Source organism: Manacus candei, unplaced genomic scaffold (assembly GCF_025592945.1).
Source record: "Manacus candei isolate 608988 ecotype Guabito, Panama unplaced genomic scaffold, ASM2559294v1 h1tg000159l, whole genome shotgun sequence".
In the NCBI taxonomy this organism is placed as follows: Eukaryota; Metazoa; Chordata; class Aves; order Passeriformes; family Pipridae; genus Manacus; species Manacus candei.
The window spans coordinates 2,530,227-2,547,462 of NW_026138207.1; the positions used below are offsets into that span (position 1 = coordinate 2,530,227).

General features: G+C 40.6%; 1 long non-coding RNA gene across 1 annotated transcript in view; it reads left to right on the top strand.

The window, feature by feature from the left end:
- The window catches only part of LOC127463440 (uncharacterized), a 44,612-nt gene extending 32,140 nt beyond the window's left edge, over nucleotides 1–12,472 (top strand). Inside the window, exon 3 of the long non-coding RNA XR_007900832.1 lies at nucleotides 12,296–12,472. This is a non-coding gene — a long non-coding RNA (uncharacterized LOC127463440). The remainder of the gene's footprint in view (nucleotides 1–12,295) is intronic.
- The last annotated feature ends 4,764 nt before the right edge of the window (nucleotides 12,473–17,236 follow it).

Below are 17,236 nucleotides of genomic sequence, written 5' to 3' on the forward strand. Positions count from 1 at the left end.
AGAGCCATGGCAAAGGTGTTTGCCTGCTCATTTCACTGTATTAGTTGACTTTATTCCAAAAATAAGTAGCATGGATTGGAGAGGAAGTACTAGGGAAGAAGCAAAAATGTACTTATTTAATCTATAACCAAGATAGCTCTTATTACAGATAAAGAAAACACCCTCCCTCTGATTTTCCTTAAACCTCCTCCTTCTTCTATGTTACCTTTAAAAATCTTCAAAACTATGATGCTAAAAAACTAGGGCTAATGTATTCCCTCCTGTACTATCTAATTTAAATGTGAGTTTGAACAATTATTCACATTAATAACTCCAAGTTAAATCTACTAGCCTTGCCAGAAAGGTCAAATAGAGAAACAGCAAAGGTACCAGCTGAATGCTATTCTAAATAGTGAATTTCTCCCCAGGGCACAGCTTTCCCCTCATTTGAGATCTCTTCCATGCTGGTAAGGATAGTTTTTCCTATGGATTCTGGCAGCTTCCTTTCTCATTGTTTTGTTGTGCCAGTGTGTTATAGGAATATTTAATTTCACTTAGTAGTTCTTGTTTCCTGTTACAAATTTTCAGATTATTTCACTAGCATTAAGTAGTAAGTAACATATCACCTTCTTTGCAGAGAGCTGAAAAGATTACATTTTAACTGATAGGAAGAATTCAGAAAGAGACTTGTTCTCTCTCTAAAAGTAGCTATACCAAAAAGGTATACTGAAGTTATCAATAATTTAAAAATTTCTGTGCTAATTCAGTATGTGCTTTCGTCTTTATTATTATTGCTGTTACTACTGCTATTAAACACTACAGTTGCTTTCTACTGCTTTCTTTACTGTACTTGGGTGTCATTATCTCTTGCATCTCTGTGGATAAGCTTCACTCTCCCAGTCCCATAAAACCCGATGTCTCTTTCCACTCTACCCTAACCTGTCCCAGGACACCTCTAAGCATACAGCATTGGACCTCCTGCCAGGGTTCCATTCCTACAGCTGCTCCACATACAGGTTGGGGACTCCAGTTGGGCCGTGCCTGGCCAGATGTGCTCAGGCAGGGAGGATGCTGTGAAGCAACAGGAGCTTGCTGCTGCTGCGATGAAGGCTGCACCTGTAGGTTTGGAAGTCAGAGAGCAGGTGGGGTTATGCCAGCAGCCTCAGGATCCCCATAAAGGCACTAAAATTCTAGAGCCACTGATGTGCCCACTGGTGTCAGGATTTGATCCAAAGTCTTTCTCTGGGTGCCCTCCACACAGTGGTTCTGAAGGCAGGGGTCTGTACTTAGGCAGGATCCGCCATGTGATCATGTGGCTTATTATAATCTATGGATTTTTTCCAGGTACGAGGTCACTCCTATGCCTCTTCTGTCACAGTCTGTTCTCTCTGTATGGCTTTGTGTGTGACAAATAATGTCCCATTGTCTTTTGACGGCATCATGCTTCAGCAATTCAGATTATAGGTCCTCCAATGCTTGGCAACATGTTTTTAATTTTAGGCTTTCTCTAACGGTGCATGGACATTTACAGGAATTTTACCTTTGTCTATGTACCAGAGTTTATTTAGCTCTTTTATTTGATGTTGTCATTTTTAGACAACCTTTCCCCTATGATCTTATCGATATCACATGCATTTTAGTTGCTGTATGAACTTTAGAGGATTACTTTTGTATTCCTCAGCCTATCTGTAACTGTTACAGCTTTCGTCCTTGAGTGTTACCCATTCTAAAAAGTGCTGTTACCTTGAATATCAAACAGATGCCTTAATAGGACCTCAGTGCTTCTTAGCACCTGTTTCTTCTCACTCCTGGAATAAGTAAATACACATAATAATTAATTTTCCAAGCCAGTAATCTGGTTTCATTTCTGTTAGGCAAAAATCTACCCTTGCTGTACAGGTGTTCTCTTTTAAGGATAAGCCCAAATACCTTACAAGATGGTTATGTTCTCTTTCTACCATGTTCACTTCTAAAATGGGGATCTTGACATCTGTCTTTGTCATTCCATTTATATGGTTCTTTGTAGAAAACTGTCAGAGAAAACTACCTGAAAGCCTGCAGCATCAGTGTTTGATAATACAAGCATAAATCCTAGATTTCTGCCTTTCTGTCATTAGGATCAATCTATTCCCAAGAGCACAGATACCTGCTCTGTCTACAAATCTAGACATTAACTGAGATCCATGCCCTGCATAGTCACAGAAGTACTGATATTTCTACATGAATGAAATCTCTATTTCAAAAACTCATCTATAGCAAGATACTTTCTTGGAAAGTTCTCTTTAAGACAGAAGAGGACTTGCTTTCTTCTACCTGTCCAGTCAAATGAGCTTGTTTCTTGTGTATGCCTATGGTCCATTTTCACCATGGGAAAAAAGGGATCTTTAGGATCAGCAAATCTAGAGCCTTGGTTTTGCAAGCAGTGCATTAAGGAGAACCCTTGCTGGCCTTTCAGGGGTTTTTTACAAAGTCAAGACTTCCAGATTATGTGGGAATAAATTCCTAGAGTGTGAAGATCCAGCAAATTAAACAGTAAGTTCAGTATATCAAGAAGAGATATAAAGCAGTAATTTTTACACGGAAGAATTTCTTAAAGCTTCTTTGGCCCAAGGGGAATGTCAAATTGTGTAGTTCAAATTTCTTAGGCTTGGTTGGAAGAATTTCGGTGCCTGTATCAATAGATCAGTATTTTCCCAACATGGTTAAATTTGCAACAGCATTATAACCATTCCTTGACATTAGGTCATGCAACAGCATCAGTATATGATAAAAATACCAAATTAGCTGAGCTAGACAATAAATGAGCTAGATGTAAAAATAATCAAAAGCTGGGCTGCAATCTTCACAAGTCTCTTAGATATCTTCTACCAAGACACATAATTATGATACTGTAAGAGAGATGATCCATATGCCAAAACCAAACCTATTCTATGTACTCGAGTAGAAGCAAAGAATCATAGAATTATAGAATCAGCCAGTTGGAAAATAATATGTAACCTAAACCTCACCTGTGCATGTTGGTGTTTTGATGGGGAGAGAGATACTGAAGGGAGGAGGATAAGATATGCTGTTCAGCTGAAGAGAGGCCTAACCTTCTATTTTGTACTTGCAAAAGAACCTTTTTCAATTTTATGATCTCAGAATAATTACATGAATATATATCTGAACACTTGCACTTTCAGCTACCTGTTTGCTGATAGCCATAGCCCAGAAAAACAGGCTGGTGCCCAGGATAAAATTACGAGTTCAAAATATTAATGTTTCAAATATCCAAATAGTTGAAAATTGCAGGGAAAGAATATTTTGGTAATAACACAGATTACAAAGCACAGTATTACAGTGCATTCCCCAGATCAAAAGAAGTACAATAAAACCAGCAGGACACATGCACTTCTAAATAACCACCTATAAAGCCTAACTTGAAAGCAACTGAAGGTGTTTGGGAGTCTGTGAAGTAGATTTCTCTTTAAGGAAGCCTATCATCAGCCCTAGCTACAGACAATGGCTTCATCTTGGTGTATATTTTTGACTTAACAATAAAAGAAAATCTAAGGCTTCTTAGGACTACAGATTTGTGGTCCTACTCTAGTTGCTTCATGCATCACTAAACAGTGTAAGAGCATATATTGCAACCTGACGATTTCTCCTTCCAAGACTACTTTGGTGTAAACCACCAATTTCATACTTCATATAGCAAGTTTGATCTAGAAACAGGATCATGAAACAAGAGTCCTCTTTCTGACTTTGGAACCACAGTATATAGTCTGTATATGTTCTGTAAACCCAGGGACTGACACAATTGCTAAGTTTATGTAGTGTCACTGGACAGTCTTGAAGTTCCCCACCAAAGGTCTGATGTGGCAGCAGTTAGTGGATGTCCAAGGCTGTTACTCCCCCATCTTCCCTGGTTCCACCTACACTGCTGATGGTTTTCCAACACCAGAGATGACTTTAATAGGGTTTCCATCATATATTTTTAGATGCCCACATCTGAACTTGTCATCTCCAGGTATCTTCATATCCAGTGAAAAAAAAATACCTGTAGTTCTAGAGAAATACATTTTTGACATGTACTTTAGGAAGAAACCAATCATACCGTTTGTTTCCACTGACTTTACAGGGGGTCCAGATGACCAGTTCAGAAAGAGAGTTTGAGAACACAGACTGTTGTCAAGGTACATCCCACTCAGCTTGCCTCAGTGTATTTTCAGTCACAGAACCATCTGCAATACCAATTATCTGAAAATAAGAAAATAGTATGTCATTTTTCATTTTCTTCAATGCAGGTCACCCAAATGTCCATTCTTTGGCAGCTATTTCACTTCCCAATGTTGCCTACCCTGCTACTGTTAAATTGAGCACAGTTGTTTCCTTTTCTCTTCATTGACCTTCTAGCAATTACCCTGTTCTCTTTATTACACTCTATTTTAATGTCAACACTTTTATGCAAGAGTTCAATCACTTAGACACTTGAATGACTTCACAGTAGACCAAGAATGAGAAAAAAAAAGTCCCTTTAATATATTTAGATTAAAATTACATTAGATAATTAACTTGAAAACACATTTTTGTAAGTGCAGTTAACTCAGTCCATACACCCAAACCAAACATAATTGAAGTTGTTCCATTCATTACTTGAACTGTGCTTCTGCTTTCTGTGTTCTCTAAGATTGATTTTCATAAGATAACTTTTCAGCTTTTATTTCCAAGCCAGGCCAGCAGAAAAAAAAAAGACATTCAGTGTAAGGGTCTCTTGAGTTCCTAAAGATTCTCCAGGTACTGCCATGTCTTTAGGAAATACCTGGTTTTACTTTGATATGCAGAGCTTACCACATAAACTGTCTTTGGGAGTGTACAGAGAGATGGAAGAAGTAGAGATGGAAGTTAAGAATTACCGTATTTTGAGTAAGATTCCTTTCTCATTGCTGAATATCAGGAATCCCACATTAGCCACTTCTGCCTATTTCAAAGGAATTATTGTGATTCAAAAGAATCTCAAACTTTTTGTTATCACAGGGCTTCAGAAGAATATAATACAAAGATCCTTCTCATTTCTTTGGTGTCTTTACTCTAAATAAATATAATGAAAATCATTAACAAGCACAGTGTTCCCCATAATTAATCTAACATCCTTGCATGCTTTTGTATTTTTTTCTGGTATTTGTTGGACATAGATGGAATAAGTGGGATCTTTATAAATTTCTGCATTGAGTTTGCCTGAAAAAAAGCACCCAAACAGAAATGCATTTAAAAAACCCAACCAAAGAAAAAAATGTCTAAAAAAGCTTCTTGTGGACCAGTAGTGTATTACTGTATCTGGTTTTCACCTTCTCCTGAAGAGAACATTAACTTAATTCTAGATGTATTCTAGTATTCTCCATGTCATCCACTCAAGCCATTGTTTTCTCCCATTGAACTCTCTTTTGCATCCAGCGGGAGCTCTGTGGAAGAGACGACTGATCAATCAGGACCATAAAAGCCATTTTAGGATTTGGGAAATATCTTTTCTTTTGAGATATCCATCTCAGGTCCTATCCACAACCATTTATTTGGGCTTAAGTTGTGTTTCTCTCTGCCTTGTGGACAAAAGCCAGACTTAATTACACTGGCAGCAACATTTTAGTACAGCCCGAGGTGGTATGTAATGCAGAGGTAATATCTTGAGGACATGAAGAATACCTCTTGGTCTTGATGGAAGTTCAGGTACATTGATCACCTCTGTAGAAGTTATAATTTCTGTCCTTCGGGAAGAAATAGGTTTCCCTTAATTTACAGATTAACAACAGTACAGTTTAGGTGAGTTTGTTTGTGGTCTTGGTTCAGCAAACAATGTCAATGTTGATACAAAACTATGTCGATGCTTCCTTTTATTACTAAGTCATAGTGCATTCTCAAAACTAACTTCCTTATAAAAAAATCAAGCATGAAATTATGTATCTGTTCTTCCACCACTGACGAGAGATAGAATATTGTCCCATGTTCTTGAACAGAACCAGTGTGTAACTTTAGGAAGTGAGTTGTAACTTTATGCCAGACACAGAAAGAACTACTGTGATTTTAAGACAAACCCACCACAAGCTGTCCACTGCCATTTTCTTTAAAAATCATATGTACACATCTCACTGATATCTGTACATTCTGTCATCCAATAAATATTTTGATAAACAGAAATATGTATCCTCCCTTTAAAAATTTTTAAAATATGTTATTAAAATGCACAGAAAGCTACACAACAGATGTTCTAGACTTTTGTAATAAAATATATTCTGGGAGAGATAAGATAAAACATAATTACTTTTCTTTATGGTAGTTTTAGGGGTTTTTTTAGAGAGACCAACTGAGCTGAGATAGTAAAATTATTAAAATCTTGTGTAATCACTTAGAATTTTTTTATCATGTTCATTTCTACATTTTGAAATACTTGAAAGTTATTTTAATGTAAATTTTTATTTGTCTAAGTAAATGCACATAACTTCTCTACCAATAACTGCTTATGCACCTGTTGAGCAACTAACTTTTCTCACATGAAAAAAAGGTTAAGCATCTTAAAATATATTTCCTAATGTGGTAAAGCAGAGTAGAACTGTCACTGTTTGTAACTCCAAAAATCTTAAATGATGAGAGTTGAATTAGTATGATTCATGTTGCATACAGGTATGCAAGTATCTTGTTAGCCACCATAATTAACAGGACTGGAGATCTTGTTGCTTTGTGGCAAATAGCAGTCCAAGGCAGCAGCAGCAGTGGTGGGGAGCAGGAGTGGTACTACAGCCATCACTATACCTTGGGGCCCAGCACTGCAGACAGGTGGGCTGCAGACTCAACATCTGCCCTCCCTCACCCTCTCATAAATCTGCCTCCAGGGGAAATGTGGCCAAGGCAGCCCATTGCACAGAGAGGGTTAGCTGCAGACAGCTGTTCGGAGAATTCCCAAATCTTTGATTTCCTGTGATCAATTGCATGATTAGCCTGGATGTCATTGAGGGTGGTGATTATCTAATGGGGGCACTGTGATCTCTGTTGCAAAGAAACTCTGCTGGGGAAGAAAAATTCGCATAAGGCATCAATATACATTTATACAAAATACCTCAGGGCATCTTTGCAACCAACATACTATAAGTTAATAGAGCTTTTTCTCACTTAAACCAGTGGAAGGAAACATGCCTGCATTAAATTTATGTCAGAAAGTGAATCTTAGCGTGAGCAGTTTTCTTTCAGCTAATGCATTTAGCCAAACTAAGGTATGAACTTAATCACTGAGCAATTCAGGAGGTATCCAACACAGACATTAAATAGGATTATGCAATAGCCATCTGTGCTTGCTAATTAAAGTGTGGAAAACAGCCAGTATCAAATTATTTTGTTTAGACAATTCGTGGTGGGGTTACGTAGTTCAGCATGTATGCAGTGGTTTCACTCTTTGGTAAGACTTTTATGATTTCCCAATGACCTATGTCATTCTAATATACAGTCTCTAAGTACAGCCAATGTCATTGTGCCCAAAAAGAAACTTTAAGCTTTTGTACTGAAGTAGGATTTTTAATAAATAATTGACATTTTACTTATGTAGTTTGGAAAACATACTGAATATAATTTATAGAGCCTGCACTTTCTAAATTCTGTCCACCGGTAGCTTCAACTAACAATTTCACCTACACTTTAACTACATTATGGTCAGTCCTTGCTTTTAGAAAACCATTCTTTAATTTAAAAAAAAACCAACAACTTATTTGAGCTACAATTTTGCTTTTAAATGGACTCACATGAGTCCTATAGAATTTGCTTTCTAATGGTCCCTTATTCCAACAAAATTTACTTTTGCAAGACTGAGTTGTAGTCATGAGTTGTACCAATGTGCTTCACATGTATTCAGCAAGCAAGATCCAGTCCAGAAAAACATTCATTCAATCCTGTAGCCTATTCCCTGTAACCACCAGCTTGCTGTGAGGGAGCTGGAATCTGGATGAGTTGTTCTGGCAGTTTGTATCCTGTAACCTTCTTTCCCCAGTGTCCCAGTACACATCCCTGCTGCCCTGACAACATGACCAAAAGTTCATGCCTTGCACACATGCACTACCCACAGCCCCTGATAAATGTCATGCACATGTGGGAATGTGCGTGTCTGCAACATGCTACAGGGACCACTTTCCTTTATGCTTTTTTGTTGTACATTCTCCAACCTCCTTAGATGATTGCAGCTGTATTCTTTTTTGTAGGGTGCACATGCTCATCAGCATGCCCAACAGCCATATGTCTCAACATTTTAGATGAGGGGACTCACTGGCATACATGCTGCAGCTCTTTTCCAGTGCATAAAAAAAAAAAAAACCAACCTGAACACAGGGATGAGGTGGTGTGTACTTCAATCTATCTCCATCATGGAGCTAGGCCATTGTCTGAGTTGTCTCTCCAGAGCAAAGGGCTAGGAAAGCACACCTATATTCTACAGTGTGACACAGCTCATGTGGCTCCCTGTAGCCAAAAGTTTGGTCACTATTGGTCAGTGCTCGAAAGCTCAGTATGTGCCGTCTCTCAGAGTCTTCTCAGTTAAGTGAAACCCCAAAGGAACCCTAGTACAAGAAGACATGTGACCATAAGTAGGATTATGACCGCTGTGGTTGCTTTAGTGACTAGTGTAGGGGGTCTGGCACATCTGTTCTTCTCACAGTCATTTTGTTGGGTCCCAAGTTTCTTGTTTCTCTAAAGAAACCATCCATTGCAATTAGTTTTCTTCTTGAGCATGCTACCCTCTGTCCACTTCAGCATTCAACCAAGATAAGTAGGTTTGTGTTCATTAGAAATATCACTGAAATGATCAGCACGGGAGCACAGCTTAAAAAATGGCATTTATATTGTCACCATTATGATTTAGAACCCGTGCCTGCTACAGATGAAGGGAACTCCTGCCCCTATTAGACTTCCCTCTGCACTTCCCCTGCACTACCATCCACAAATGGTTTTGCATCCTTCTAACATTTTGACAGTCACCATTAGCAACCCAAGAGCTAAAAACTTTTTAAATTAAGTCTTGGATTTCACTTCACAGTTCTGTGGCAGAGTCAATTCAGTGACAAATCTGCAGCCCCTGCAAAGGAGTAAAAGGAATCTAGATTTCTTCAAACTTAGGAGTTAGAAGAAAATATGGTTTGAATAACTCTTCTAACAAAACAATCTGGGTTTTAAGCAACATAGATTCAATAGAGAGTCTTAAAATCAATGAGCAGAAAGCTTTAGTAACTTCCCCAACCACTGTTTTCCTCCTTGCATGAAAATGGCTCATTAAAAGGACACATCAAATTGCTTTCCATGTCTGAAAGGGAACACCAACACAATTGGAGAATTTGCTAAACTGTTACATTTGAATGTGATACATAACAAGAGGGTTAGGAAGCTGCTGCATTAACATGTGGGAGATGTTAAGAGAAAAACACAAATGTCGAAGTAAGAATAGGGAGGAAATTTCAATTTGCAATTATGCTTTAAATTTTTTTTAACAGACGTTGCAGTTTGTAAAACAGAAAGAAGCCTAGTTTGGTAGTTCGTGCTCCCAATTTTCAATATAATTTTAATGTACGTGTACAAAATGTTTTGTTTCATGCTTTAGGTTTGTTTAGGTTTTGTTGTGGTATTTGTGTTCTCCATCCTACACAGAGCACTCATGACATTCATCTCTCTCAGCTAGAAACAGAACCACATTTTTAGGCCACGTACAGACACAAAGCGAAGCTTGATGTTTACATTTAATGATTATAGACTGCTAAATATAGAGATTTCATAGCAAAGAAGTCTTTTAAGTGAGGTGTTGTATTAATCACAGAAAATAACTTCTACCCATCCTTCAGGAGGCAAACCCCTAATAGGGCCAGGAGTCAGAAAATTGGGCTGTAAAAAGAAGAAAAAATAAAATCCGCCTTTCTCTCACAAAACCACAAAGTCCTAAAATTAGAATGGTCCTCTTTTTTTGTCTGAAAAGGGAAGTTGCACAATGCTTGGATTTGGGGCATGGGCAGGAGCATAACAAGCACATCCAAGAATGCCACTGCTTGATAGTCAAATGCTATCTGAGAATGTACGTCAAGCTGCATGCCTGGTGCTTCTCCATCCTTCAATCTATCTATAAGAGCTGTGCCAGTCAGTTCAATAGAAGATCTCATTTTCATAAGGAGTTCAGATGGAATACTCTGCATGCTATTCTATTCCAGAAAAGAATCTAGTAATACTGCATTAAAAAAATATGTATTGTTCAGAGCAAATACTTCATTAATTTGACCTATCTGTGATAACATTTTTAAGGACACAGTACCAGTGAATTTTACTACTTGCCAAGAGAGACATGTTACTATCAGGATGCATCCTGAATGTGTTCAGCTAGTTCAGCTCAAAGGAAACAATGGAGCTTATAGACATGGTAGGCTACCATTCAAGTTGGCAAGGTTCCCATTACAAATATTCCTTGTTTTGAATATCTCTTGCCATCCAAGTTCTACATGATGCATATAATTTAAGCATTCTCTTTAGTGAATCACAAATGAAGAGCAATGTCTACAAGAGAATTTCAGGGGAGGTGTGAGTAGGATCCTGTGTTAGACTGAGTGAGCACCTTCAGAGCAGGCAGTCAGAGTAGAGGCCCTAGCCAGAGGTTCTTGGTGGGAATATGACAGAAGAAAGCTTTGAATCTAGCCAAGAGAGGGCACACCACCTCTCCAGAGGTGTTTAGCTGCCAGCAGGATAAAACCTCAGCTAAGTGTATATATAACTTAGAGGCCTAAATGTGTTTTTTGACATTTAAGGATAATACGGCAGATCTTGACAAGCCAAGCTTTGTCTGATTAAAGAGCATGACATAGCACCCTAAATTACCAAAAATAAAATGCATATTGTTATATATTGCTACTATATGTTTTCTACAGTTTGTATATGAGAAAGTATGATTAAAAGTCGATGAGAGACTGTTTATAAATTTTGATTGCTTCATAATTTTAACTTTGAGCAACATTTTTATCATAATTATAGGCTTTCTTAAAGCATTTATGCAGATTGTTTTATTCAAAAGGGGTTTATTCCATATAAACTCCACTCTTTTATCTCTCCATGAAATCAGTGTGTGAATTCCCAGCAACCACAACTCCATAGATAGTCATCACATTAGTAGCAGAGATATTTTCAAACAAGGCAATATTCCTCAGATATTCTGAACATTATTTCCTGCCTTCCCAGCCAGTGAGTGTCATGGTGGTAAACAGTAATGATCATCATTAGCACATTTGTTACCTCTTTATCTCTCTTTAAAAGTATTAGCAAATTTGTAGTCAATTCTTCTGTGATGTTCCCGTGTGCTATGGTAGTCAGCATATTTATGGTTCAGTGAAGGCTCGGGGAGATTAAGCCTGATATCTCACATCTCCAGCTCAAGGAGATTTAAGTCCAGGATTTATATGCAGAGTTTATGTTCAGTGAGAATTTTGTGTCTAAATATTCTGGATCCCTACAAATGTTGAAATATAACGGACTTACCAAGGACTCAAGGCTGGTTTTTAATTGTTATTAACAGCCAGTTGATTGAACTGTTTCAATGCATGTGAACAACTTTTGGGATCTGCAGCAGGGACTGAGTCCATGGCTCCCACTTTAGATTGGCCCATGGCTATAGTGCCTATGAGGAGAGGGCTTTGGGGAAAACCATCCTCTCTCCTTCCTCCCGGTTTTCTCACAAAGGATGTCCATCCCAGCCAAAAGCCCAGGATTTCTACAATGGCAACAATTAGGACATCAGGACCCTTGGCTGAAGCTTAAGGCAACAAATTGACAGCACAGCTGGACCTAATGTAACAGAAAAGCAATTCAACCCTTGGGTGAACTAGTGACAGTCCTGGTAAAATCACAGAAGTGAATCATCTTCACTGGAAGAGGAGCTGAAAGGTTTGAATAGTTTCATAGCAGTCACTGTATCAGCACGCTATGCCTCATTATGATCTTCTCATCCCAATGACTTGAGAAGGCACTTCTCCAGCACTGGAACTTGCATAGACTGCTAGGGCATCAAATGGAAAAGGTACTATCACCTCCCCCAGGAATTACAAATATATTATAAGTGTATATAAAATATGTGCAAACATTTTTGCCCTCACAGTAAAAATTTGATCTTTAATACATTTGCTTAGATACTCAGAAAGAAACTGATTTCTTAAAGCCATAACATGTTCTGGTGGGCTCATGACAGTGATGACAGTCTCTAAATGTTTCATTGTACATTGAGAAGGGTTAGTTTGCCTCAGTCTCTTTAATACCTGATGCTATGCCATGCTCCATTTTACAGCACTACCTTCAACTTCGATGATTTCCTCGAAGGACTGGATCACATCACAGTGGGATAACCTGAGCTGCACCCCATACTTTCTATGCACAAGCCATTTGAAAAACTGTTTTGCACTTCGGTCTTGGAATGTATATTCTGCACTTGAATGGTGTGGTTCAGACTTCAGACCCTGTTGAAAGGGTCTAAGACCTTAAAAAATAAAAAAGCACCAAAAAGAAAAGTTAAAACCAAAACTACAAAACACTAAGGAAGCAATTCCATTGCTATCTGCTGCTCTAAAATGAAATGAGAGAATCAACACAAACATTGTAAAAAATGATTTCTATACAGCAATGCAATTAGATTTTGATTTTTATAGCTTGCAATCTTTATGTTACAAGACTTGTAGCTTCCCTCTGATTTCACTCTAGTACGGATTAGGCATTATTCCACCACACTCATTTTGTCAAGGAAGACAAAATTTTGGCAAACTTTGGGTTTCCTATGTACAGCACAAACACCATTTAATCCTTAAATGCTAAAATCATAATCATCTTTGTTTACATTTCCCATGTTATTTTAGTCATTTCCCAGTGCTACCATTTGAATTTGTGCTATGATATTTCATCCTTGAAAACATGCTAATATTAATGTCTGAAGTACGGGAATAAATACAAGTTGAGTGCTTGGATTTCTTATGACATTGCAGTTGGAGAGGGTGCAGATCTGTATTTCAGAGCAATTGTAGAACAGGCGGGTTGTCACTGGACTTTATTTCAAGACTTGATCAAACTGCTATGTTTGAGGAAAAAAATATTTTACCGTGTCAATTATATTCTGAATTCTGAAGTTTGGAACTGTTTCATTGCAGAATGCTGAAAAGGGGGCAGCTGTGTCTGTGACGGAAAGCAACAATTGTACAAGTATATTGTTAAAAAAGCAAATACATTAGAGGTAACAAAATGTTCATTTTTAGGTGGCAAGAGGAGATTTTTAGTATCTATCAAAGATATTGATAAATATTTTTTGCATATTTGTTGGTCAGTCAGTTGTTTGAAAATAAGGGTCGTGTTCCACCATAGCCTTTCTTTGCAGGCAAATGGGCTGCATACAGGAATTTTTCTGTGTGAGGGAACTGAATAAAGACAGACCACGGCTCCTCTCTAGAGCCGGGGACTGGCCACAGAGCCAGCCTCACTGTCCATCACAGTTCCAGCTACAATTGACTTAAAACAAGTTGGAGGCAATTATTCCAAACTAAAACCGGATTTCTTCTTCGACGATATTAACCGATGCTAGACTGTAGTTGGCCTTGTCAAGGCATGGAAAAGACCTTACCTCGGGGCTGGTGCTTGGGACCCGAAGAGCCCTCAGTACCCTCACCCTGGAGCACTCTAGGCGAAGCGCTAGGCTTTTTTTTAATATATTTTTTTAAATCTGGAATTTCTGAAGCGACAACTTCCAGGTCAGACCTGAAAGGAGAGTGTCTGCAGTACTGGCCCAAGAGTCCTGGTAAGGGATGCGAGAGGCTCCGAGCCTCTTTCCGAGAGCCCAGGAGTGAGATCTGCAACCTCGGAGTTGCGGCCAAGGGCCGCTGCCCGCTACCCACAGAGCGGGGTGACCTCCCGTCGGGCACGGGGCTGCGGGCATCCACATCTCCCCTGGTGCTTTTTGAATACCTGGGGCAGAATTAGCCAGTCTCAGGCATTCATTGTAGTTCTGCAAAAGTAAGTGTCTACAGCCCCCGCAAAACAACAAACAAAAACCTGCGAAGAGGAAACGCTGTAAACAAGCAGCAGAGCTTTGGGGAATTTGAGAAGAGCGTGGAGAGAGTTCGGATCAAACGGGATTTAAAGTAGACAGCAGTAACTGCGTGTGATCAATAATCATCCCTTGTGCATTCCTCTACTCATTTAACATCAGCTAGGACCGTTCAAATATTGCAACTGAGTACTCGACAAATAAATCAGCAGAGCGTGTATTTAAACTGTGGTTAATTATTAATATGAACAATTCTTTTCGATTAAATGTTTCATTTAATCCCCTCATATTGACTTGTGTAGGAAGCTACATGTCTAGCTTCGAAAATGATAATATGGGTGCAGATTTATTCTAGGGAATTTGATATAATCCATATAATATCATTACTGAATCATTTTCTCTTCTTGCTTCATTCTAACCAGCTGAGGCAACGAACAATTTTTGTTGTAAATATTTATGACGTTTTTAAATGTTCAAAGGAAATTTGTCAGGGAGGTCCCTCGAAGTACAGGGGAAAACCACATCTCAGTGAAGATATGAGTCTTGGAAATGTGAGTTTAAAAGAAAAAGCAGTTCGTGTTTCAAATAGGAACTTCCGAAGAAATTAACACTGAGTAATATTTCTTCCCGCTACCGCTCAAAATCTCTTTTGCCATGTTCTAGACGGGTGCCTGCCATTCTTTTCAGCAGGTCTGGCCACCTCCTTGCACGGTCCCTCGTTCATCCTACGGAGTCTGTGGTTGTGCTCGCTGCGTCTGTGATCTTTCCTTCCCCTGCCGCCTAAATCAAATCCCTCGGGTCCCGCTTTAAAAAATAGTCCCTGAACCTCGGAACCTGCCAAACCCTTCTTTTCCTTCCCTCCTTCCTTCCCTTCTTCCCCCCTTCCTTCTCTCCTTTCCTCCTTCCTTCCTTCCTTCCTTCCTTCCTTCCTGCCTTCTCTTCGGACTTGGAAGAGCGATGGTGAGTTGAATGTGCCTTGGTTTCTCAGTACACATGGCAATCAGCCCCTTTCAACAAGCCATCATATTTGTCCTTAATTTCGACTTTCCCAAGCACTGTTCTCATATTCCACTGTTTGAAATGTAGGAAGATTTAGCATAATTTGGAGGTCAGATTTCTAAATAAGCCTACTTTAAATAACAAACCCACGCGGGAGATTGTCAGTATCTCTATTTTGTATACAGTTTACACACTGGCACCGCTTTTTAAAACCCTATATGTGGGTTAAAACTCAATTTTACAACCCCCATTTATATGAGATGTAGGTTTGACATCTGTTTGCCAGAGTGTTTTGCACTTAGCCTAACACCCACTATTAAATGACAAAATTGTGGCAGGCTGTCAAAGCCAGCTGACTGACAGCTGCTCTACTTTACAAAAAAGCCCCATTCAAATATTTGCAGGGTTGAAGCTTTCTGTAACGCTGTCGCCATTCTCCCCGTTATTTAGCATGTAAAATATAAGTCAAAGTTTTAAAGCTGCTTTCCAAAATGTTGCCATTTTTCCATATAAAAAGAGCGAGCAGCGGTTGCTGGCGGGGATCCAGCGCCGAACGCATTGGGTGGGTATTTCGCTGGGTCCCCGCGTTCCTCCTATCTGCACAAACCCGATAAAACTGTCATTTAGCAGCGTTTCTTAATATTGCAGCTAATTAGAGCCGATGTGTTATTGAAGTGAGAGCAAAAATCCACTTAAAAGAGAGGGGAGGGGGGGGGGAAAGAAGGGAGAGGAATTTTCCGTGCAGGCAGAGGTACGCACCCGGGCGGGGAGCACAGCGAGACTCCCCCGGGGAAAGGGACGAGCTCTGGGGAGGGGACACCGAAGGCATTCCTGCACCCCCGCGGAGGCCCCCCCTACCCCCCCCGCTTTCTGCCCCCACCTTCAGGGATCCCTCTGGGCAGCTCTGGAAGGACGTGCAAGGGAAAGCGCTAATGGAGAGCGAGCGCTGCACCTTGGCCGAGGTCTCTCCCACTTCTATTCCCACGGATGAGGATGTAATATTTAATTTGTGTCGTTAATATATATGCCCGTCCGTTCCCTTGTTCCCCCTTCAGGCGCCAATACGAGTCTGTAAAGGGCAACGATGGTTTAACTTTAAAGCAATCTGCTTTTTATTCCAACATATCTAATGATTGTATGTGACTGAGCAACTCGAAATAGCTGACGAGGTAATCCCTGCATGCTAAGGAGTCTTTGCAGAAATTGTTGGGGTGTATTTGAACCTCGGGTGCTTCCCGCAGCTTTTGCGAGACAAGAAGAGCTCTGGATGGCAAGAGAATGGGGGGTTAACGGTGGGGGTAGGAGGATGTATTTATTAATTTATTTTTTAAATGAAGACTAGATCCCTCCCCAATAAGAGAAGAAGACAGTCCGGCCACAGGAAGGCGGCTGCCCCCGGTGTTCATTCCCAGCCCTGGCGCGGCTGGTCCCCCATCAGGGTACAGGCAGCCATGACCCGCCTGGACGCTAGAGCCGGCTCCACTGGCGGGGAAAACCATATCCTGTGTCCCCCTCTGCCCTCTCTCCTCACTGCACACCCCTGGCACAGACGAACAGGTACACACCCGCACAACCGAAGCAGAACGGAAAACGGGGCACTCTCAGCTTTACCTGAAAATCTTTAGCTGGTTTTGTCCATTTTAATAACATCTATCGACTTACTTTCCTAGAACGGTTGTCATGTTGGCAGAGAGGGACTGGAAGAGTATTTCGGGGAGGGAAAAAACATGCAGGAAAAAACTAACGGTGCTGTCTAGGAAAGGGGAGGTGATCTCAGTCAGTGGTACAGGGTGGAGGAGGTGCGGACCCTCCGCAGCGATCCCGAGCGGAGAGTGGGAGGCTGACAAAGCCCGTTTCCAGCTCGGGGAAAGCGAGGGAAGGCCGGGAGAGGGGGAGCGAGAGGGGCGGAGAGGGGCTCTGAGCCTCCCTGTGAAATCCAAGTTTATTGTCAACAAAGGAGGGTCTGACCAGGCTCGGAGCTTCCGCCGTCCCGAGCTGCCGGAGGCAGAGTACGGCGGGGGGGCGCGGGAAAGGGGTCCCTGGGCGGCCGGGGACCGTCAGGACACAGTGGGGAGAGCAGGAGCGGGGTCTCGGGGCGACCGAGGCGAACGTGGGGAGGGATGGGCGGAAGCGCGGGGAGCCCCGCGGCGTGACACAGGTGCGGGAAGCAGCATCCAGGGGTGGCTCTTCCCTTCCAGGAGG